This window comes from Neofelis nebulosa, chromosome 8 (assembly GCF_028018385.1).
Source record: "Neofelis nebulosa isolate mNeoNeb1 chromosome 8, mNeoNeb1.pri, whole genome shotgun sequence".
NCBI lineage: Eukaryota > Metazoa > Chordata > Mammalia > Carnivora > Felidae > Neofelis > Neofelis nebulosa.
The window spans coordinates 128750625-128775532 of NC_080789.1; the positions used below are offsets into that span (position 1 = coordinate 128750625).

The 24908-nt window shown below is 43.3% G+C and overlaps 2 long non-coding RNA genes across 2 annotated transcripts; both read right to left on the minus strand.

The window, feature by feature from the left end:
* Positions 1 to 3260: 3260 nt before the first annotated feature.
* Positions 3261 to 9347, minus strand: LOC131484087 (uncharacterized). Its single transcript, XR_009248013.1, has 3 exons — positions 9036 to 9347; positions 6830 to 6931; positions 3261 to 4760 (listed from the first exon to the last, which is right to left on the minus strand). It is a non-coding gene; the product is annotated as an uncharacterized LOC131484087 (long non-coding RNA).
* A 1786-nt stretch (positions 9348 to 11133) lies between these two features.
* LOC131483556 (uncharacterized) lies at positions 11134 to 24706 on the minus strand. Its single transcript, XR_009247768.1, has 4 exons — positions 24615 to 24706; positions 24221 to 24402; positions 18484 to 18637; positions 11134 to 11259 (listed from the first exon to the last, which is right to left on the minus strand). It is a non-coding gene; the product is annotated as an uncharacterized LOC131483556 (long non-coding RNA).
* Between the last annotated feature and the right edge of the window lie 202 nt (positions 24707 to 24908).

Genomic DNA, 24908 nt, shown 5'->3' on the forward strand with positions numbered 1-24908 from the left:
GTTACAGGGCTACCCTTCGCTCCAGGAGATGGGCACGGAGGTTTTTCTGCTGTTTATATAAGGTTATACTCCCAAAACAAGACATGAGGCAGCTGTTTGGGAGAAAGCCTTGTCTGAAGAGCATCACTGATGCACAGTGTTGGTATTGGCACTGCAAAGAATAAAACACGAACCCAGTGCAGTTATCATAACAAGCAGAGAATCAGGGACTGGAAACCACGCCAACGAGAAAGGCCAATCCTTTGATTTCTGTCCACCCTTCCCCTAGCTGTCTCAAAAATCTCATAAAAGTAACTCATCCTGGGTTGTGCATCCTTCCTTTCTGGTCCCTGTGAAAAATGACACTTGGGGATTTCCAAATTTTTCAGGAGTGTCTTTTTTTTCCTCACATTTTCCAGATTTTGGCTCCAATGGCATACCTGCTCATGTCTGAATGTTCTCCCTGTCCCTTCTGATTCCTCTAAGATAAATACGACTTGTCCTAATTCTGTCCTTTCTCCTTCCTTCCAGGATATGGCTGGCTGCCATAAAGTCAAGGGTTGAGATCAAAGGGAGGTTGCTCCTACGCAAGAGAAAACATAGACTGGTCAGCGAGCTGTACTCTCTCCTGATCTACCAAACCATGTGATTCAGAAGAAGGGGGCAGTGAGGATTTAGGGATGTCTCCCACCTCTTCACGGTCTGAGTAAATGAGTCTGGCCACCAACAGAGGGAAGGAAGCTATTTTCTATTGAGATTTATGATCAGAGTCTAGCACGGCCTGCTGGAAAATTACTAAATCGGTGGGTGCAACTCTCCCCCTCAGAGATTTATTTCCTTTTTATAAAGAAACAAACAAAATTCAGAAATTCAATCCCACAGGATCCCCTCGTTATACCTCTGTAGCAAAACAAGAAACAAGGAAGCCACTCCAAAATAGTCTTTCCCAAAGCCACTGAGATTCCCAATCCCGTGGTCACACTACTAGAAAAATTTTTATTTGTAGGAGTTCCACTTTCTGTAAAAGGACCTTACCCAGAGATCTCTTCTAGATCACATGCGCCTTAATTTTAGGAGCTGGGAGACCATGTCCGTTAGAGGCATCGTGGCAAGAGAATAGTTCTCCCTGCCTATGTCTAAGGCAAAGCATTTATTTCCCCCCGGCCTTCTTCAGTTTGAGAATCTTGAAGGAGGGAAAGAGAGAATAAGGGAGGGAAGAAGGGAAAGAGAAAGACTGGAGACGAATCAATACCAAAAAACACTGAACAAAGATGATCTGTGCCTATTCAAAACTGACCCACGTTTAGGAAGTCATGACACATGCCCTCTGCAGACAGTTGTTGTTAAAACCAAGTACACATTTGAGGGCATGAAATAAATTGTGCTTCCAGCTCAATTTGGAAGAGCACCTTCTCCGAACCATCTTCCTGTCTCTTACTGACTTACTTTGGTCAATTGTCAAGTGTGTTCCCAAAGAAATGTCATTGGGAAATAAAAGTATTAGCCCTCATTGGAAAATAAGTGATTGCTTCCATAGGTATTTTGTGTCAGCTAAATAATGACATCTTGGTCTTTTCTTTAATTAACAGCTGCAGTGCTCAGCATATCGGGGATATTTGGTAATGTTGCTGTTGCTGTCACACACATGTGAAAAGATAGCTTATTCTCAGCTAAGTATCTCAGGCTGTTCCTATACTGAACAAACATACACAGTTGGAACTGGATATATAGCTTTACACTAATAGACGAGATAAACAATGGCAACATTGATCCCTATATTCTTTTGATCTTGAAAATTTCATATTTACTTCCGATTAGAGGTAAATACATTACCCTGTTCCATCATGAGCTAGGAGCCTTTCCTGTTTGCATAGGAATGGCATTTGTCCAGAATATAGGCTTATTCTACAGAGTCAAAATTTTTATTTTCAGACAAGGTTCTTCTCAGAACCTTAATCTCAGAGCCTAGGCCAGTCTTTGTGTATATAGGGACCTAATAAATGTTTCATAACTGACTGGTAGCCCATAGGACCTAATAGTTAGACAACAGTCAAAAACAGGTGTTACATTTGTCGTCCTTTTTTTAAAAATTTACTTTCAGTAAAAAAAAAAAAAAAAAAAAAAAGAGTTTTAATTAAAAGTGATCTGTTAAATGAAAACATGTTTGTAAACAGCTACCATTTCATTCATCATAAAACGTGGGGAAAAACAATTGTGAAGTTAAAAATTTTTCAAAGACTTCATGATGAATTTATTTCACGAACAGGAATGTTTCTCCTTATAGTGTCACTGCCGCACTAGGCTTACTTCATGTTTTTGAAAATTTTATTTTGTTGTGGGAAAAGACACATAACATAAAATTCACTATTTATCCATTTTAAGTGTACAATTCAGTGACGTTTGGTACGTTCGGTGTCCGGCAACCATCACCACTATCTAGTTCCAGGATATTGTCACTACCTCAAGAAGAAAGCCCGTTCCCATTACTCACTCCCCGTTTCCCCTCATCCCTCAGACCCTGGCAAACACTAATCTGCTTTCTGTCCCTGTGGAGTTGCTTACTCTGGACATTTCATGTAAATGGAATCATACCCTATACGGTCTTTTGCATCTGGCATAAGAGCACAGTGTGCACTTTTCAGTCCCGACAGTCGACATCATTTTTGCCTTCACACTGAAATTCCAGACTTGATTTCCTCTCTGAATTAGAGTCTTGCCCCGATTCCTGAGTATTTGATCCAGAACTTGAAAAAATTTTTGACAGGTTTCCAACTCACACCAGAGCCAGGAATGATCCTGCTCAAGGTTTCAGAGCATAGGTCTTCAGGCTTCCATCAACACTATTACACTTACATCTGTGCTGAGAACTGTGAAAATGCTTTTCGGTCGCGAGTGGCAGAGAACCCAACTATTGGCGCATCGAACAATAAGGGGTTTCTTGTCCCATACAACAAAACAATCCAGGGGCAAGGCGGTTTCAGGACGGCTCAGCACTGCGGAGCACGAGCTTCTTTCAACTTTCTGCTCTGCTCCGCCATCGTCAGCTTGTTGGGACCTTCCACTCACCCTTCTCCCCCCACCAGTGATGACCCGATGGCTTCAGCAACTTCCACCTTTTTACAGAGCTTGTCCAGAACCAGAAAAGGTCAGTTATTCTTCTTATCAATTTTTATTAGGGTGGAAGAACTTTCGCAAACTCGTCCCAGCAGATTCCCTCTCATGACTCACTGGCCAGTCATGTCACGAGACCACACCCATTCCGGGGGGGGGGGGGGGGCAAGAGCAGTGGATGTGCCTTGTCAACGTTCACTCCTGGGACAGGGGAGGACCCGTGAAGCACATCGTCACCAAATACCTCAACATAATGGGGTTCAGTTGATGAGGGAGGCCAAGGAAATGATAAACAGAGAGGCTACCTACATCTACTACTTTGGCATTTGTGTTGGTTTCAAATCAATTACTTTTCCAGTCAAATAATCTAAATGGTTCCCTGAGGTTGTGCAGTCTATGACATCAGATCTGAGTAACGTGGTTGACCAGGTGTTCATTAAAAGGAGTTGTTAGGAATGAACTCTCAAAATTCACATTTTACTTAGCCTGATAGCTGGTTAACAGAAAATAATATACATTTTGCTATATCGACTTGGCAGAAACAAGATCAGAATTGCCAAACTACAGCACTATGTGGTGGAAAAGACAATATTTTGAAAAGTTTCCTTTCCATAACACTGTTGTATATGATCCCTGGATTATTTACTCACCGTTCAGAGGTTACTCGGACAGATTACATTCAACTGATCAGCAAATGGATCGATACTTTTCACTACCCAATTCACAACTTTTGTCGGGAACTAGAGCAAACCCACCAGTTGCTGTCATGTAGATAGAGCCCTAATTGAACCAATAAATCTAGAGGCCCATCAGTTATAGTGACGGCTAAGAGGGAGAAGCAGCATAGATCACTCACAATTCAAAGGGAGAAACAAAGCACGACCCAGAATGGGAGTTGTCCTCTTCCTCCTCATCCTGTGGGGAGAGGAAAGCCTCAGGAAATTTGAGGAACTCTTTAGCCAAGAGAATAATGAGGCATAAATCCTGCCCATAGATAGTGAGAAGCCTGGCTCAGGAAGTAACACCATTAACCAAAGGATCCTCCAGTGCCGGGGACAGTGATTAATGACCCAAACTTGACACGGTTATGTGACTTGGAAAGGGTCTCCACTCTTGGGGAGAGTGATTTGCAGAAAATGGAAACAATTTTGGTGGCCACTGTCACTGCCTCGCCAGTTTCCTTTGTACAGCAGCTAGCTCAGGGAGAAAAGAGAGAGCTGCTCGTAACCTTTCCTCTCTGGACTTGAGAATGAGCTCTTATCTATGCAGTGGGCTGCACTGGCTTCCCTCTAAAACTGGAGGCTGGCTTGTTAAGGTTACAATTTATGGCGTGCTTATCAACATACTTCAGCCTACAGATGGCTCCAGGCAGAGAACGTCACTCTTATCGGAGACCATTCTCTCCGGCTGTCGTTTGTGGGTCTTGGATGTTAACGTGGGCAGAGCACCGTAGTCACCCACGTGGAATGAGGGTCACAAAAATCCTGCAGACCGCCTTTTGGAGGCTGAGCTTCTGTCACCTCTTCAGAAGTCTGTCACGTCTCTTTATCACTAAGTTTTACATCGCACATATTTCCCAGAACGCAGGAGAATTAAACAGGAAGACCAGGAACTCTTTAGGACTCACAGAGCCTTCAATGAGGAATGTGGGAGTTTTCTTTCTTTTCAGTCTAAAATAGAGAGGTACAGAAAGGGCAGGAATCCACTGGTTATTCAGCAACCACTTAGGGCACAGGGAGGTAAATAATTTGGTTGCTGGAAGCGGAAGCCAGAGGGGAGGCTGTCAATTGCTCCAGTGACACCGTCAACGGACCCTTGTTTTTGCATTTTTGTGACTTCTTAAAAATAAGCATCCCAGAGGTCCACTGTGTCGCAATGAGTTCTTTAAAGCGGGTATCAGAAAACTACAATCATTCCAGCGTTGCCGTCCTACTTAAAACATTTTTGGAGCTGGGGGCCCTCAGAGCCACCTGCTCCTAAGAAAATGAGGCTCATTACTTCACACCTGTATTTCATGTAAGGACTAAGAATTCTTCATCGTATACACTCACTCCAGTTACCAGTTGTTTCTGAGGAACACTGTCCCACTAGTGGAACCTGTGACAGGCCAATATTTGACCCATGAAGAACACCCAGTCAGCACGGTTGTTGAGTGCTGTTTTTAAATGAGTTCTAAAGGTGTTCTCAACAATAGGAGCACAGGAATGGTTTAAAAAGAAACCGGCCCGAACTGCGGTCACCTGTGCTAAGCTCCATGGCCGCAAACCGAGACTTAACACTTCACCTAACTGCAGCTTCAGCTTCTCCCAGAAGTGGAATTTTAAACCAATCGGTCCGGGGCACCTGGGCGGCTCAGTTGGTTGAGGCTCTGACTTCAGCTCAGGTCATGATCTCACGGTTCGTGGGTTCCAGCCCCCCGTGGGTTCCAGCTCTGTGCTGACAGCTCGGAGCCGGGAGCCTGCTTTGGATTCTGTGCCTCCCTCTCTCGCCGCCCCTCCCCTGTTTGTGCTCCGTCTCTCAAAAATAAATAAACGTTAAAAAATATTTTTAAAAAAATATATTTAAACCAATCAGTCTGGAATTTTCTGATCAATACTACAGTGAGATGGTCTGAATGACAGACCCCAGCCCTTTACCCAAAGGAAGGTGACTGCCTGAAATAATCCCTTTTTTGTTAAGACTTCCTTGTCCCTGCTCCCTTCTGCTTATAAAAGCCTTCTATTTTGTACAACATCTGGTAGCTCCTTTCTACTTGCTAGATAAGAAGCTGTCCTGTTCATGAATCTCCGAATAATGCCAATTAGATCTTCAAATTTATTCAGCTGAATTTTTTTTTAAAAGGTCAAAGACAGTTTTTAAATATATTTGTTTAAAAAGTATTAATTCATTATTATATTATGACATCAGGCCATATTAAGAGGCTAATTGCTATTAAAATCACTGTATCATATACCCGAAACTAATATAACACTGTATATTAACTGAACTTTACAAATATGTATCTATTTCTCACTGCTACCAATTGTCCCCATTCCCCCCTGCCCTCCCCCCCACACACACACATCAGAAACAAACCAAAGGAGAAGTATATTGAAAATACTGGTGAAATCGTTGTACTGTTGGAATTTTTCCCAGCTTCTCACTTGTAAATGTCTTTACATTAACAAGTAACTTGTAAGTGCCAGGTACAAATCGTGTAACAACAGCTGAACCAGAGAAAGAAGCTATTAGAAAAACCACGAAAAGCCCGCTGGTTTTAAGCATGCAGCGTGGTTGGGTTAAGCATTTGGAGTCTAGAAGTCAGACTAGGATTCAGTCCTGACACTGCCACAACTAGATGTGTACTTGGCCAAGTCACTAAGCCCTTCTAAGGGTTAATTTCCTCACCTACAAAATGGAGACAAAAGCGAGTGGTTCCACCTACCTTGTGCTGAGATGACTCGACACCTTAACGCACGTAAAACCCCTGCATCACCCCGGGGAACGTGAATTCTCAAGACATCTTAGCTATTTTTCTACTGGTCCAAAAAAAGCTGAAATTCTGAATGGAACACACTTCTGGTAGAGGACTATTTTCCTTACTTACCTATACTATGGTAAACTGAGCTATAAAATCAAAATTTGAGAAACCTGGAAAGAGATTTTTGCATCTTGCTTAAGACTCAACCTACATTCCGCCCCCCCAGCCCTTGAAATTCCCTTTAGACCAAAGAAAGTAGTGGCCAGCACAAAACAGCACCTCCTTTGCCTGCGATGCACCGTTTGCTGTGCCCACTCAAGCCAAGAGTCAGTCTAGTTTACAAGGACTTGTCAAAACCCGAAGATGAGTCCACAGGGGCACCTAATTCATCAGAGAGGAAGAGAAATATCACTTACTACTGGTGACTGGCTGCCTAGATCCTACAGATATCAACAGACACTGAAAAAAATATGACATTAAAATCTACTATTTGTGTAGAAATAACCATGGGAAAATGCATGGAATATGTGCTGTAAAAGAAAAGCAAGAGAGGATACATCTCGAAACCAAAGAATAACTCCAGTATGCGTCCGTTCTGAACCTAAGACATAAATATTTGGGTTGGGACGCAGGTTTGACTGCTGTAACAAAGAAATCCAAAACAAATACGGCTTTAAAAGCTAGTAGGTTATTTCTCTCTCACATAGTCAGGCAAGGCAGTCCAGGCCCGGATGGAGGCCACGCAATCATCAAGGGTCTGAGTCACTGTTTCTTGTGCTCTGAATCCTCCAAATGGTTTGCATCTCATGGTTCAAGTTGGTTGCTCTATTATGTCTGCAATTTAGCTTATGGAGAAAAGGGCAGGAGAACATCATGCCCTTCCGTTTAAGGGAAAACCCAAGAGGTATAAAGAGGGGAATGGCACACCTCACTTCCATTAGTAAACCACCAGCCTGTACTGTTATATGGCCACATCTAGCTATAGTATAAGGTCTTGAGCCCAGGCAGTAATTCATCACTATGAAAAATGAGGAAAATCAGTATTAGGACATAACTAGTAGTCTCTGGCACCGTGGGGTGCATTTATTTAGTTGAGGTGTGTTAGCACCTTTTTTTTAAGAGAGAGAGAGACAGAGCTCGAGACAGGGAGAGGGGGTAGAGGAAGAAGGAGACAGAGAGAGAGAGAGAGAATCTTTTTTTTTTTTTTAATATTTGTTTTTTGAGAGAGAAAGAGAGAGAGAGAGAGGCAGAGAGAGGCAGAGAGAGATGGAGACACAGAATCCGAAGCAGGCTCCAAGCTTCAAGCTGTCAGCACAAGAGCCCAACGCAGGGTTTAAACTCACAAACTGTGAGATCGTGATTTGAGCTGAAGTTGGACACTTAACCAACTGAGCCATCCAGGTGGCCTGAGAGAGGCGGACGGCGGGGAGGAAGAGAATCTTAAGCAGATCCCTGCTCAGCTTGGAGCCCAACTCAAGGCTCGATCCCCCGACCTGGGGAATCATAACCTGAGCCAGAATCAGGAGTGGGACTCAGCCACCCAGGCACCCTGGAAATTAATTCTTTAATGATACCATGAGTCACTGGTTCAAATGCTGCTACAACATGTGAAGTCCTATATAGAAAAGTCCCAGAATTCATTGATTCTGTGCATTCCATTGTTTACCAAGCAGATATTAAACCGGAAGTCATCTTATTCCAGGATAGTCTGATTGCTGCGCATCTAGGTTGCCTCCGCACTTTCAATGCTCTCTCTGCAAACGCTTTAACTGGAGCTTAATTTTCTCTGTGTTTTAGGCATCAAGTGTCTCCAGGGGCTATCACAGGAAAGTCAGCTCTGGCTAGGACAGCCCTCTGAGGTCCATCTGCAGTTTTCAGAGCAATCACTGGATCCTCAATAAAGACTTGAATCACTGAATCATCCAAACATACAAACCCTTCAGCCTTTAAAGTCAATATTGAAGAGGCACCTGGGTGGCTCGGTCGATTAAGTGTCCGACTTCAGCTCCGGTCATGATCTCATGGTCACATGTTCGAGCCCCACATTGGACTCTATGCTGACAGTTCAGATCCTGGAGCCTGCTTCAGATTCTGTGTCTCTCCCTCTCTCTGCCCCTCCCCCACTCACACTCTGTGTCTGTCTCTGTCTCTCTCTAAGATAAATAAAATATTAAAAATGTTTTAAAAAATCAATATCAAAATTAAATCAATTTGAGTAATAGGAACAGAATGCTATACCAAACCCACATGGAATTTAGCACTTCTTCCAAAAATATATACACTCCTGGTTTGATTTTTTTGTTTAAACTCCTTTATTTTTTAAAACTTTGACACCAGTACCCCCAAACACTGCTGAAACCAGGGGGAAGGCTGGCGAAGCCCTCATGTGAGGCCTGCCTTCCTTTTCACTCTTCTCAACGTACCACCTTTCAGCCTCTGCCTTGGCCTGGTTTCTAATGAATTTACTGCCCTGTGCACGGCTCACCTCGAGAGTCTGGGAATTGTTGCTCCTGAATTTGGAAAGGAGGGAGAGTTGTTTCTGAGAGCTGAGTGCAGAGGCCGTTGCTACTCTGGCATCTGAGAGTGACCCTGAATTTGTTGTCCGTACGTACAGCAGGTTTTGAAAGGTGTTGAGTTGGGGCTCCACACAGCCACATCGAGCTGAAGTGGGCAAGAAGCTAAGGCGCTGTTCTCTTCCTCCTAGGGGGAAGAAGGCTGACGTAGTTTTAGCAATTTTCCTCTATGCCAATCTCTTTTCAAAAAAGGATTCCAGGGCGCCTGGGTGGCTCAGTCGGTTGAGCGTCCACCTTCGGCTCAGGTCATGATCTCACGGTTTGTGAGTTTAAGCCCTCCATCGGGCTCTATGCCGACCACTCGGAGCCTGGAGCCTGGTTTGGATTCTGTTTCCCTCTCTCCCTCTCTCTCTCTCTCTCTCAAAAATAAACATTAAAAACAATTTTTTTTAAGGATTCAAATCTAGGGGTGTCTGGGTGGCTCAGTTGGTTGAGTGTCTGACTTTACCCCAGGTCATGATCTCACAGTTCGTGGGTTCAAGCCCCACGTCCAGCTTTGTGTTAAGAGTGTGGAGCGTGCTTCCGATTCTGTGTCTCCTTCTCTCTCTGCCCCTCCCCCTGCTCATGCACTCCTGCACTTGCTCTCTCTCTCTCTCTCAAAACTAAACAAACATTTAAAAACATTTTTTTAAAAAGGATTCAAATCTGAACGGCAGAGATAAGAGATTAATGGCTTTGTAAGGGAGTATTTGGGGAGAGATTTGACAGAAAGTAGAGTCTTGAGGGGGTGTGACCTAATATACAAGAATGATTGCCTTCTCTAAAAGTTATTTAGATAAGGTTGATTTCAAATACAGAAACACGTTTCCAAGGGAGGACTGACCCCAAGGTGACCTCCCTTTTTCACACCTTGTGTCTACACTTTGATCACCCAGGGAAATCCAGATCTCCCAGAGGCTTCAGTGGAGGACTCCTTACACTCATATCGAAAAGATTACAGCAGGGGCAAGAACGGCATACCTTAGTGTGCTGCAGAGCTAGAAACGGCGAGAAGGGTGGCCCTAGCTCCGATGCTCACACTCAAGTGGGGTACAGGAAAACGCATAAACTGCTCTCTAAAATCCAATTTATAGCGCATGCTATCCGACTACACAGTCCACAAAGGGAGGTGGGAGATCTGAGAATACTTTTTTCACTCTTTCCCACAAGCTTCCCCTCTCCCCACATTTTTCACTGGTGGGAGCAGTAAAAGGTCTTCTTGCACCTGCTGGAGTACCAATCCTGTGGACAGCTCCTCTATGCTATTGGGTTTTTTTAGCGTTTATTTATGTATTTTGAGAGCGTGCGTGCACAAGTGTGAGCTGGGGAGGGGGCAGAGAGAGAGAGAGAGAGAGGGAGAGGGAGAACCCCAAGCAGGTTCCATGCTGCCAGCACAGAGCCCGATACGGGGCTCGATCTCATAAACCGTGAGATCATGACCTGAGCCAGAATCAAGAGTTGGACGTTGAACGGACTGAGCTACCCCCTGTCCCCTGTGCTGCTGTTACTGCTGTTACTTGTACTGCCTGAATGACCACCGACTACGGTCTTTGTCATTTACTCTTACATTCTACTCCAGTCACGGCCATAGGCACTGCACTGACATTACCTCTTTAAATCCTCACAAACCCCTGTAAGTAGGTTCTGTTATTACTCCTATCAGTCATGTGACAACAGTGATGCCGGAGGAGGAGGACTGAACAATTTGCACCAGGTCATGCAGCTGAAAAGGGTCATGCAGAGCTGGGAGGTGACAAATCGGCAGGGGTCTCGAGACAGCCTATAGGAAAGAAGCCGGTGAGGCTCGGACTCAGCAGATCAGATGAGTGGGATTGTTCTGTCATGATGAACTTGAAAGACAGCCCATTCCCCTTGCTTAAAACTCCTCCTTGTCACCTATTATGCTCCCATGACAGTGAACTCTCATCTCATTGACAAAGGCCTGCATGATTGGACACCTGTGCCCTCCCCCCCACCCCACCCCCCCCAGGCAGACCTCCGAACACTCCCTGCCGCGTCCTGGTGCTCTAGTTACGTTTGGGCCAATCTGCCAGAAGTCTACTTGCTGGAGGCACTGGCTGGACTGCTGGCTTTGTATGTGATGTGCAGCCCTTCCATCAGACAGACTGTGAACTCCCAGAAAGCAGAGAACAAGCCCTGGGGAAGGAAACTCATGAGTTACTACTCTGATCGCAGCAGAGGGGACATGGGGATAACGGGCATGCAATGACATACTCTGAGTAATTGACTCCGTCAGGGATGCAGAAAGTGGCAGTTGCTAAGGCAGCACGTAAGAGAGCCCCTCACGCAGACCTGGAAGACCCGGGAGGGCCTCCCAGAACCAGGAATGAATGAAGAGAGACTTCTCGAGTGCATCACCTGAGGTCAGGTGAAGGACAGGAGGGGCCAGGGGCAGAGGGCAATGCTCTGGCTAAAACATATGCAATATGGAGGTCAGACAGAGCTTGGCTGGCTGCGAAAACTGAAAGAAGTTCTATGAGGCTGGAATTACCAGGGGAGGCCTGTGGAGTGTGGACAGGTGAGGGCAGAAAGGTAAGTAGGGGAAGAACATGAACACCCTCAAACCAGAGTCTGTACTCTATCCAGTCAGCAATGGGCCACTGGATATTAAGTATTAAATATTACTATTTAGATATTAAGTATTAACATGTCTTAAGCAGAAGAGCGACATGACTAAATGAGCATTTTTGAACAATTGCCGTGTTCTTTATTTCTTCTGCATTTTCCTACAAGCTACTGAAAAGAGTTTTCTGCATATGGCATTGATGACACAGGTGCTTCAGGTACTGAGATTTCCCAAGGAAGATTAAATGTGTTAACTTTTTCCCTCACCTGTGGGTAGAAAGTTGCATCCATCCCTACTGGAGAAATCCCCTCCTGGAGCCAGGAAAGGCGCCATATTGTCTGTGAGGCAAAAACAATCAGCTCTTTTGTGTTTAGGTTCAGTAAGGAAGGTTGCAAGGGTGAACTAGGCTCTGAGGGCACTGGCTTCAACAGGGTGGAATAATGCCCTTATTGTAGGTGGTCCTTAATCAACCTTTTGAGTAAGCGTGCGGGAAAATGGAGGGTCCCTGAGGAGGGAGACAGGTATATGACAGCCAACACTCCCATGGAACTTATTACATGCCAGGCACTGTCCTAAGGACTCTGCATGTATATGAGCTCAGCTAATCCTAACAACAGCCCTGTGACAGAGGGACCCTATTAACCCCATTCTCTAGATGAAGAAACTAATGCACAGAGAGGTTGAATAACTTGCTCCGGTCACCCAGCTGATGAGCAGCAGTGCTGGGAGTCAAGGCTACACTTCCAGAGCCAACTAACTGTGCCTCTTCTACCCACAGTCCATGGGAACTGGAGGCATTGCTTTCCCTTCGCCTCGTCTCGGACCCAGCCTTCCCGGCCAAGCCATAGCTCTCCCGTTCATCGTCCACCGCCAATGTGTCTGAAGTAGAGGAGCTCTAATTTCTGGTCTCTCTGTGATTCCATAAGTGGGGCTGTGGTCCCAGCCCCAGGGATATCCAGCATCCTGAGCTGGAGGAAAGGAAAATCGCTCCCCAGTTTTACGATAAATTACTCATCTGAATTGTTCACCCCTCATTCTAGGTTTTCTGTTCAAGTATCACTTCCTCCTAGAAGCCTTTCCTGGCTGCTTGTCTAAAATACACACATAATGGGGTGGCTCAATCTGACTCTTGATTTTGGCTCAGGTCATGATCTCAAGGTCATGAGATCAAGCCCCATGTTGGGCTTCCGAGCTGAGTGTGGAGGCTGCTTGGGATTCTCTGTCTGTCTGTCTGTCTGTTTCTCTCTCTCTGCCCCTCCTCCACTTGTGCACATGCTCTCTCAAAAAAAATAAATTCTATTTAACACACACACACACACACACACACACTCTCTTACTCTTTATTCCCTGGCTCTGCTTTATTTCACAGCACCTATTGCTAGCTGAATGTATTTGTTTAATTGGTTACTTGTTTAATCTACATAATTTGTAGGTTATATATAAATAATATATATTTATACATATGTATAAATACATATATACATAAATAACATCTATTTATCTATATAAACTATTATGTTATATAAAAAATCACATGTGTATACATAAATTTTTGACATTTATTTATTTTTTTGAGAGAGAGAGAGAGAAATAGAGCATGAGCAGGGGAGGGACAGAAAGAAGAAGACACAGAATCGGAAGCAGGCTCCAGGCTCTGAGCTGTCAGCACAGAGCCCGATGCGGGGCTCGAACCCACGAACCGTGAAATCATGACCTGAGATGAAGTCAGACGCTTAACCGGCTGAGCCACCCAGGTGCCCCAACATATGTGTATATATAAATGTAAATTCCATAATAGCATTTACATGATCTATTTATTTGTTTCATTGGTTACTTGGTTATTGTCATTCTCTCTTACTAGAATATTACATATATATATAAAACATATAAAATTTGTAGATTATGTATAACACAGAACATATATTTACACATATGTATAAATACATTCATACATAAATGACATGTGCATATCTATATAAATTATTATGTTATATAAATAATAACATGCGTGCAAACATAAATGCAAATTCCATGATGGCGGAGACCTGGTCTTTCACTACTATAGTCTTAGCTCCTAGAACACTGTCTGGCAACAAAAGGGGGCCGCTCAAAAAATGTTTTTAAGTACTGAAGTAAATGAAAGGCAAGTAAAATTAATATTGACCAGCTTTGCCGCCTCACCTCACCATGGAGCCCCTTTCACCTCACCCCTTCTCACCTCTTTTTCCTTTACTTCCACATCTATAAGCTCTACTGTGGAAAAAAGAAAAAACACAAGTTTGGGGGGGTTCTGTTTTGTTTTGTTTTTTTTTACTTCCTCCTATGTAATGTTCCTCCTCACCCTGCATCTCTATGAGTCTGTGCTAGTTTCCCAGGGCGCACTTCTTCCTGTGTCAGGGGAGGACAGCGTGTCTACTTTGGCAGCACTGGCCCTGTGATACCCTGCATATCTCGGTGGAACCGACGCCCGACACTTGGCAGACTTCCCTCCCTCACAGAAGTGAGCTCTGTGATTCCCACTCCATGATGTGAGGCAATGAACTCTGTCATTTGGAATTCTGTCCAGCTCATTGTTGGGAGTTTGTCTAACACTGAGTCAAGAGATTTGGGGAGGACACAAATAAATGAGTGCAAACCCCAAGGGAAAACAATTCTTCAGCTATCTGTGAAAACAAACCTCAGTGGGATCTGGCCTCAATGGGCTCCAGGTCCTGTGGTGAACAGAAGATAACTTCCCTGGGCAGGAAGGGGTCTCCTGCTTCACCCTGCCACCCACCTCAACTCCCACTCTGTCCACTGTCTTCTCAATTCCTTTAGCCCAAGCAGAATGGCAGGAGACAAAACAGGGCCAGAAAGGTTGATCAGCTGGACTTCGTCCATAAAAGGAATTCTAGTGCAAAGTTCTAAAGGGAGGGAGGTATGTTTTTCAAATTGTCATTGTTTTTCTCATTCTGGACTCTCCTACAACAGATTTTGCTCACTCAAAATGGAAACACAAGAGGGAGTTATCTTCATGTAAATATTGGAACAAAAGAATAGAATCCCAGTGGAAGAATCCAACTTAAAGGTATTTCTTCAAGAATATTCGACAGGTTGGAAATGCAAGCTGGTGCAGCCAGTCTGGAAAACAGTATGGAGGTTCCTCAAAAAATTAAAAATAGAACTATCCTACGACCCAGCAATTGCACTACTAGGCATTTATCCAAGAGATACAGGTGTGCTGTTTCGAAGGGACGCATGCACCCCCATGTTTATAACAGCACAATCAACAATAGCCAAAGTATGGAAAGAGCCCAAATGTCCATAGATGGATGAATGGATAAAGAAGATGTGGTATTTATATACAATGGAGTATTACTCGGCAATCAAAAAGAATGAAATCTTGCCATTTGCAACTATGTGGGTGGAACTGGAGGGTATTATGCTAAGTGAAATTAGTCAGAGAAAGACAAATATCATATGACTTCATTCATATGAGGACTTTAAGAGACAAAACAGATGAACATAAGGGAAGGGAAAGAAAAATAATATAAAAACAGGGTCGGGGACAAAACAGAAGAGACTCATAAATATGGAGAACAAACTAAGGGTTACAGGAGGGGTTGTGGGAGGGGAGATGGGATAAATGAGTAAGGGGCACTAAGAAATCTCCTCCTGAAATCACTGTTGCACTATATGCTAACTAATTTGGATGTGAATTTTAAAAAATAAGAAATAAAATTTAAAAAATATATATACAGGAAAAAGGAAAGTATTAAAAAAAGAAAGAGATAAAAGTTATGAAAAAATCATATTTGAAACAATAGCCAGTATTCAAATATTATCAACCTTACCAGTAATTAAAGAAAAAACAAAGCATTATGATTCAATATTCAAGAAATTCTATTAGTAAAATTTTTAAAAGAATGAAAATAACTACATCAATAATAATGTATTAAATAATTCTTTCTGTGTAATATTGTTAGAAATGTAAATTGGTATGCAAATTCTAGAACAACATATGTTTATTTTTTTTTTTTTTTTTAAATTTTTTTTTTCAACTTTTTTTTTTTTTATTTATTTTTGGGACAGAGAGAGACATAGCATGAACGGGGGAGGGGCAGAGAGAGAGGGAGACACAGAACCGGAAACAGGCTCCAGGGTCCGAGCCATCAGCCCAGAGCCTGACGCGGGGCTCGAACTCACGGACCGCGAGATCGTGACCTGGCTGAAGTCGGACGCTTAACCGACTGCGCCACCCAGGCGCCCCTAGAACAACATATGTTTATATGTTATCTTATTACATCTGTTAACAAAGAATTAAACATTTGCATTTTGGACAAAATTAAAAAAAAAAAAAAAAAAAGATTCAACAGGTGGGGCACCTGGGTGGCTCAGTAGGTTAAGTGTCTGACTTCTGCTCAGGTCATAATCTCACGGTTCATGGGTTTGAGCCCCTCGTCAGGCTCTGTGCTGATAGCTCAGAGCCTGGAGCCTGCTTTGGATTCTGTGTTTCCCTCACTCTCTGCTCCCCAGCCCCCAAACCCCCTCCCCCATTCACTCTCTGTCTCTCTCTGTCTCTCTCAAAAATAAGCATTAAAAAAAAAGAATATTCAACATGCGAGCATTCAGAAATCATAGTAAATATTCAGTACCAAATCGGAATCTGAAATATTCAGTACCACATCTCTAACATATGCTTTTACCAAGTTGATCTGAATCATGGCACATTTTATGTAAATACAGTGTTAATTAAGATAAAGCTTTATTTCTGTCTCAAATGTTTTAGGCCAGAATTAACCAAATTATTTTCTCTGAGCATCACTTCAGATTCTTATTGCATACTTCAGGAAAATATTTTATTCTATCACTGATATATCAAAAAATGTTCTGAAGTCATTGAAGACATTTGGGTATGTTGCCTCACAATTTTTCTTCATTCACAAAACTCTTTTTTTCTCCATAATAAACTTTTTGTCACCAACAACATCTACTGAGTACCTCTCTGTACAGAGCAGCCTGCTAAACGCTATCATCTCAGATGACAACTGTTTAGGCCAATGTACCACGAAGCCTCTAGTTGCCAAGTAAGTCCCCTTATGCATTGGGTTCTCTTGGTTTGTGTCTCAGAATGCTTTCTTTTGATTTATTTTACATCACATGCCTTTGAAACACTGGATTTTCCCCAAAGCCTCAACATGTCTCTGGATTGGAACCCTTTCTCCATTTCCGAAGCTTTTCTAAATAACACAAGAGGGACCATATTAAGGAATACTGAAATTGTCAACGCCCTTTCAAAACATGTATCTTCCAAGTGGGATGAATATCAAGCAATCACACTCATTGAAATCCAAAATACATGAATATAAAAAATGAAAGTTCCCTCATATTACATCTCTGAAATGTCAACATTTCATGAAAATATTTGTGCCTAGGGACCTTGTACAACTGGGACCTATTTAGATATAGCAATAACTTTCCCCTTTTCTTCTAAACTCATAGCAGCCTACACCTCGCTTCCATGTCTAGACAAAACAGAATCATCATGTTGTCCAATCTTAGATTCGTTTCCCCCTGAAATCATCTGCCAGCGAGAGGTGAAAAGGAGTAGGTTACAAACTCAGACAAGCCATTCTGACAGTTTCCATCTATCTCTCATTTTGCAACTAACTGGTGCAAATATCGGACGTCTGATTGACCTCCCGCACTCATTTCTGGCACACGTCCTACACCAGCTGCTCAGTGCTGCTTTTGGCGAGAGTGCTGATGGGCTCTGTATCCCCAGGGATGAGAAGGATACAGAGACACACGAATGACCGCTTAACCACGTTTTAGATATGACCTCTTTAAAACTCTGATCAGTAAAGTTTTTAAGGCGATGGTGATTGTAGACCAATTCTTTCAGAAATGTAATCATTTTGACTTTCAGGGGAAAGGGGTACTTTAAATGAGGAAAAAGAAAAACTAAGGAAGCTAAAATAGACAAGAGAAGAGATTGTTGCTTGGTGTGCGTGAAGTAAGTTTTTTTAATCCTTCTGTGCTATTTGAGTTTCTTCTTATCACGCAGGTGTGTTTCCAGGTGAAAAAGAATGAGAACGTTTTACGTCCAAAATGCATCTTAATTATTGTGTTCACAAGTTAGCAAAACAGAGCCCATGTCAAAAATGGTCCACGAGAGGATGCTATAAGTGGAACAAAGGCCAGCATGGCCTAGGTTGTGAGGTCTAATTGTGACACTGGAAACCCCCCCTTGTGACACCTTGTTCATACCCTCCTGTCCTCCCAGGCATCTCACCTCCCCGAACTCCTTCATCTCCAACCCAGATCTCCTTCTTGTTCTCAGCTGTCAACTAATCCCTACGAAGGTGTTCAATTTTTAAAATGTGTAATTTCAAGCAACAGTTCATTCCAGAGGGGTGCCTCAGTGGAGGCAGCAGATCAGGCCACTCCTCGGCCTCATGATGTGTGAATCAGAGGCAAGGCCAAGAGAGCCGGTGACCACATGTGTACGTATCAAAACAGAATAAGGATGACAGATGGGGCTCCTCAACTATGAGCTGTTATTCATTTAACCAGCCGACAATATGCTATGCATCAGGCTAGGAGTCAAGGCCACAGAAAAAAAAATATTTTTTGAGGCAACGTCCCACCCTAGAGAAGTTCATATGCTCATGTGGAAGGTAGGCACATCAATAAATCATTGCTGTTCCGTGTGATAAATGGCTAAAATAGAGGGATACAAAATGCCACAGAATCCCTGAAGAGACTATGTCCTTGAGTGATTTTAAACGGAAGAGCTATGTAGTCATAAATACCTGTCTGGCAGGATCATGGAAGACCAGAAACCAGGAGACCAGAGGGAATGACCTGACACAGTCACACCACAGCAGACGAGGGCAGTGGGAACAGGCAGCAAGAGGCCAGTCCTCCAACGGAGTTATCTCAATAACTTATCACATAATGTCCGTCCTGTATGGAGAAAAAGAGAATGATTGTCACCCTCTGGTGGCCAACCCTCAAAATGGAAGAATTCATACTGGACTGTGTGTGTCAGTTTGCTGTTAACTATTCTAAACGATGATTCTGCTTAACATACCATTAATGTTCATGCGTGTAATTGAAAAAGCATGAAAAAAAATGTTATTTTAATGCAGCCTTACATCTGAAGTCTGTGTTCTGATCCGTGGCCATAAAAACACTATAGCATTCATTTAGAACAACCATCATCTAGTTGTGACAAGCTGATTTATCTGCTGTCCTTTTCATAGTTAACAAGTTATCAGAATGTACTGAAAAGGGTTTCAATGGGGCACGTGGGTGGCTCAGTTGGTTAAAGCGACCAACTTCAGCTTAGGACGTGATCTCGCGGTTCATGAGTTTGAGGCCTGCGTGGGGCTCTGTGCTGGTGGCTCAGAGCCCGGAGCCTGAGCCTGCTTTGGACTCTGTGTCTCCCTCTCTGACCCTCCCCCACTCACACTCCACCTTCCTGTCTCTCTCTCTCTCTCTCAAAAATAAATAAATGTTTAAAAAAAAGGGGGGGGGGCCTCAATCAGGATTTCTTGGCTCTGCCTCTAATGAGGTATGGGATATTAAACCAGTTATCCCCTTACACCCTGGGTTTCCCAACAAGGAAATGATTCTAGGGCCCCCCTGAGCTCTAACTTGTCATGTGTCAGCTTGCACATCCAATTTGTCTTTCTTCTCCTTCACCTGATGGAAATGGGCCCATTCAGTAAATGTGCCCTTTATCGCCTGATTTCTCCACATCTATCAGTTGTGTGTAATACAGATTGCCTACTTGCTAGTGAGCCCGTTGTGTTCAAATATGGTTCATATCTACTATCTGTGAAACCCTTCAACAGCTTAGCAATTATAGCTTTACAAAGTCCATCATTTAGTCATAAAAAGGTTAATCATCTCCATCACGCAAAATATTCTTTGTGTGACCACACATACTCTTACCGGTTTCAAAGTAAAAAAATTTATCTTAATCAACCATCTAATAATTTACTGATCAATATTCAAATTTTGTTTTTAAAGAATATGTCACTCAAAGATATTCACTCAACTGAATTTAAACAAGAATAATAAAGATAATCAAACTTATTATTTTTTTAAAGACTAAAGCAAACAATGCCTCAAATAATTCTCTCCAGACCTTAAAGTTGTATTTACATATAGGAAAACTTGCTATCACAGGGTAAAAGGCAAGAAGGTTGCTGGGACTAACATGCACCGGCCCTGCTCAACCACACCTGGCTTTATGAAGGGCATTTGTGCTACACGTGAGTTTTCACTCCCCCAACACCAACCCAAGGTTGACAAACAGAATAGAGAGCTTTTGCTATTCTATTTATGTTTGCAGTGATCATTTGAAATCCCTTAGATACTTAGACTAAGCATAAAAACCGCCAGATTCCCCTCAAGGTTTATGACTTTGTATCAGATTAAACCCCAAGCCTCCTCTTTTCTCTTTTTTGTTTCATTCAGTTTCTCAGGTTCAGTTCCTCCATCCAGAATTTAAAGGGAAAGGAAAATAGGTCAGAAATTAAATTTCAATCCTCTTTCTTTTTTATGTAACACATTGTTCACCAAGACCGTGCATTTTATTTTATTTTTTTAATGTTTATTTATTTTTGAGAGAGAGACAGAGACAGAGTGTGAGTGGTGGAGGGGAAGAGAGAGACAGAGAGAGAGGGATACACAGAATCTGAAGCAGGCTCCAGGCTCTGAGCCATCAGCGCAGAGCCCAATGCCAGGAACTGTGAGACCATGACCTGAGCCGAAGTCAGCTGCTTAACCGACTGAGCCATCCAGGCGGCCCAAGATTGTGAATTTTAAAGACCAAGAGTGGTATGAAAAAATGTCATATCATTTACTTTGCTCTGTGGGCTTCCAGGCTACTTATTTTGCCTTCTCCCGATTCAGCCAGTAGCCTAGAAACATGTAAAGATATCCAGTTTACTTCTTAGTAATTAAAAAGAACAAGAAAGAAGACTTTTTAAGTTTTCTGAACTCCAATCCTACAGGTACTGGCTGGATGAAAACTAAAAGTAATTTACCAATTAGAAAAGGAGCAGGGACCTCCAGGATCCAAAGTACATGGGAAGTTGTTTGGGGCTTAGAAGTTACTGTTTTGATGCACTGAATATTTCAGGTGAATGACTCCCCTCCAAGACTGTCATCGAATTTACCTAAAGGGAGAGGTGAAAATCACATAAACCAAGCCCGAACACTGCTGCCTCTCATCACATGAACTATGACCCTAAGCCATGCGGCGCAGCTCGATTCCTTGAATAGAAAGAGATCTCAAAAGGATGTACGGGAGCACTTTGCAACCTATGGTCCAAAACATTCTAACAAAACCCTGAGCGTGATGTGACCTCGGTTTTCAGAAAATATGGAGATGAAGGAGCAAGTAAAACCAGGTGGGACACAATCAGCAAAATCCAGACTACGGGAAACTCTCCAGGACGAGCAATCCAGGTTTTTAAGAAGAAAATATCAAAAGGAGAAATAAAGGCATGGAGGAAAGAATTCATAGGTTAAAAGACATTTGGGGGCACCTGGGTGGTTCAGTCAGTTAAGAGTCCGACTTCGGCTCAGGTCATGATCCCTCGTGAGTTTGAGCCCCACATCAGGCTCTGTGCTGACAGCTCGAAGCCTGGAGCTTGCTTCGGATTCTGTGTCTTCCTCTCTCTCTCTGCCCCTCCCCTGCTTGTGCCCTGTCTCTCTCTCTCTCTCTCTCTCTAAAAAAATAAACATTAAAAACAATTTTTAAAAAAAAAGGCATTTGTAAGACATTATCAACAATCACACTTTATGCCTCTTATTTTGGATCTCGAGTCAAACGGTGACAATCCAATCGTGAAAACTTGAACCCTGACGGGCTATTGATGTGCTTAAGGAATGGCTGTTAATTTTTTTTTTAAGTGTGATCATGGTATCAATGTTATGCTCGAGCCCTTGTGTTTTACAGTAATATCCTGGAATGATTAAGATTTGCTTCCAATAATCGGGGAGGAGGGTGTGGGTGGATGAGGCTACAGAATTCAAGAAAAACCATGACTTAGTAATTGTTGAAATTGAATGACAGGAACTTGAAAGTCCATTATTCTGTGTAGATTTTTGAAATTTTCACTAAGAAAAAGGAAAAAAAAAAGAAAAATAAAACCAACAATGAGATTGACAGTATTGGGGAGGATGAAAAGCAGCTGCTGTTCCCAAACACAGGAGTGAGAACTGTTGCCATGACCTTGCAGAGCTATTTGGCATTCTAAAGTAAAGTGCTGTGTGTACCTCTATGACCTACCATCCCACTCATAGGTATTTAGAAAACGAACTCAGGCTGAATTGCCCTCTAAGTGGCTTTTTAACCCCTCGTCCACTGCTTTCTAATATTTTTAAATCATGGACTCCTATCCGAAATCACACAGGGGCACCTGAGTGCCTCAGTTGGTAAAGCATTTGACTCTTTATTTCATCCCAGGTCATGATCTCACAGTTCATGAAATCAAGCCCCGTGTCAGGCTTTGCGGTGGCAGCATGGAACCTCTTAGGATTGTCTCTCTCCCTCTCTCTGCCCCACCCCTACTCTCTCTCTGTCAAAATAAATATTTAAAAAATCACACAAACTAGGGGCACCTGGGTGGCTCAGTCAGTTGAGGGTCAGACTTCAGCTCAGGTCATGATCTCACGGTCTGTGAGTTCAAGCCCCACATTAGGCTCTCTGCTGACGGCTCAGAGCCTGGAGCCTGCTTCAGATTCTGTGTCTCCCTCCCTCTCTGCCCCTCCCCTGCTCATGTTTTGTCTTTCTCCCTCTGTCCAAAATAAATAAACATTTAAAAAAAAATTTTTTTTTTTAATCACGCAAACTACATTGGATGAGGGGATGTAAAGTTCAACTGGCTGCAGTATCTTTAGGTATTTTTTATGTCTTGTTGTTGTTATGACATAGTTAAGGTGTGTAAAACGTACAGGTTTAAAGGACTATCTCACACATAAACAAGAATGTGTGTTGTCCGTAATACTGGAAAATGGAAGCAATATGAATATGCATCAATAGATAAATGGTTTAAACAAAGTGTGGAGAATTCACTCCACATGCAAATGTAAAAATGAATCAACTACACATGAACCTCGATAGTTTTCCAAAACATAATGTTGAATGGGAAAAAAAGCAAGTTGCAAGCAGACAAAGTCAGCATGATAGATGACAAAGACACGAATGGAAAAAGTGAACTCTAAATACGAGGGAGCAGGGCCGTCAATGCAACTGGGAATGATACAGAGCGTGCGAGCATACTCGTGACATTCTGGTTCGTAAGCTGAGTGTAGGTTCATGTATGTTTGTTATATTATTATCTATCCTATTTTGCATCCCTGAAATATTTAATGAAGAATACATTGAATAAGATGACGCCTATTAGCCAGCTCCAGGGATAGGCTTGGGGCGACAGGAAAAGGGCAGCAGCCAGCCGGTCACACATTCTTAACTCATTACAAAGAGTTCATCTTATTTCTTACAGTGTTGGGGACTTTTTAAAAATCGAAAAGCAGTTTTCTGCGAGTAAAAATCTAATTTGCAGAGTAACATGATTTTCAGGACTCTGTTGTTCTACGTGTGAAAAGAATAGTAAAGGCTTTGTCTATGTTCATCCACCCATCTGAATTATAAGACCTGGAGAGAAAACCCCAGCAGAATACCTTGAGAATCTCAGATGAAGGGCATTAAAGACAAATGCCCAACGAATGGATGTTTTTACAACTTACTCACAATTTACCTTACTTACTCAAAGCACAGAATTTTAAAAGGTTTGAAAAAATGAGACTTTAAATCTTAGTTGGTACCTATCCAGAACTTGCTGAAGAGGTCAGGTTTTCCCTTCCAACCTGTTCTATGCATACTGCAAGTTTCTGATTAGTGTCCCGGAAAGCAACAATTCTGAAATCCGACCAAAAAGACAGTATCGCAGCGCCATCTACTGAACCCTAGATAATTTCACACAAAAACGGGAAATGTCCTAAGAAAACGTGGGCTTTTAAACCAAACATGAATTATAAGTGCAAAGCCTCAGAACTTTTTTTAAAGTTTTTACTTATTTTGAGAGCGAGAGAGAGCAGGGGAGGGCCAGAGAGAGAGGGAGAGAGAAAAAATCCCAAGCAGGCACCACATTGTCACCACAGAGCCCAACCGCAGGGCTCAAACTCACAGACTGTGAGATCATGACCCGATCCGAAACCAGAATCCCATGCTTAACCGACTGAGCCACACAGGCCCCCGCCTCAGAAGAACTTTTTAAATCAACGTATTTATTTAACTCCTTAACACTGATTTCAGTATTAAAGTACATGTAACATAGCACTGCTGTGCAGGCTGCATTTCAAAACATGAGGTTTGGTTTTATTTTACACACCACTACTCAACTACACTATTACTCATGAAAGGACAGCCTTAAAATACCCTTTACTTCAGAACTGTGTCCTATAGAGTGGGATTTGGGGTGTCAGGCGGGGGGGGGGGGGGGTGCTGGAAAAGTCTCAGGGACCCACCTTGTCGAAGGGGAAGAGCCCTGGCTTGCAGGGCTGGCCCGTCTCTGTGGCTCAGGTAGCCACCGCCCATGTGATCACGGCACTGCCCAGCGTGTTGCTCGATGTTTCTGGAAGCTGCTGCGGGAGTTCAGGCTCCAGCACACCACTCCGTCGGACACAGACAGGGATTCTGAGGCCCCTGCCTAGAAAAGCATATGTTGGGGTACAGTTGCCCCAGGCCCTAATCTCCTTATAACTTCGGCCCGCTTCAAAATGAAAGCGCTTCAGTATCAGCCCAGGCGTAGTCCCCTTGCCTGAGGCATTTCTTTTGCAGAGCATTTCTTTTTAATTTTTAGGAACCTGCAGGGCACGTCGGCCCCCTCCCATCCCAACCGCAATCACCCATCTCTCTAACCCAGCTCGCAGGGGCTGCACGCAGAGACGCCACGAGCTGGAGGCAAGCGCCAGGTGTACCTTACAACCGGTTTGCTCCCGCAAAGACCAGACTAGACCAGTAAGCACCCCCCACCCCTCACCCCGCAGACCCCGTCACTGATCTGCCACTGACTTTTCCCTCCATTGTAACGCGAAGACTCACGCATATGGGTGGAGAGCTACCGAGGGAAACGAGTGACATAGGAAACAGCGTGTTCTGTCCACTGCGCCTGCGCACCCTCCGCCTTTCCCCGCCCCTACGTGCCTAGACGTC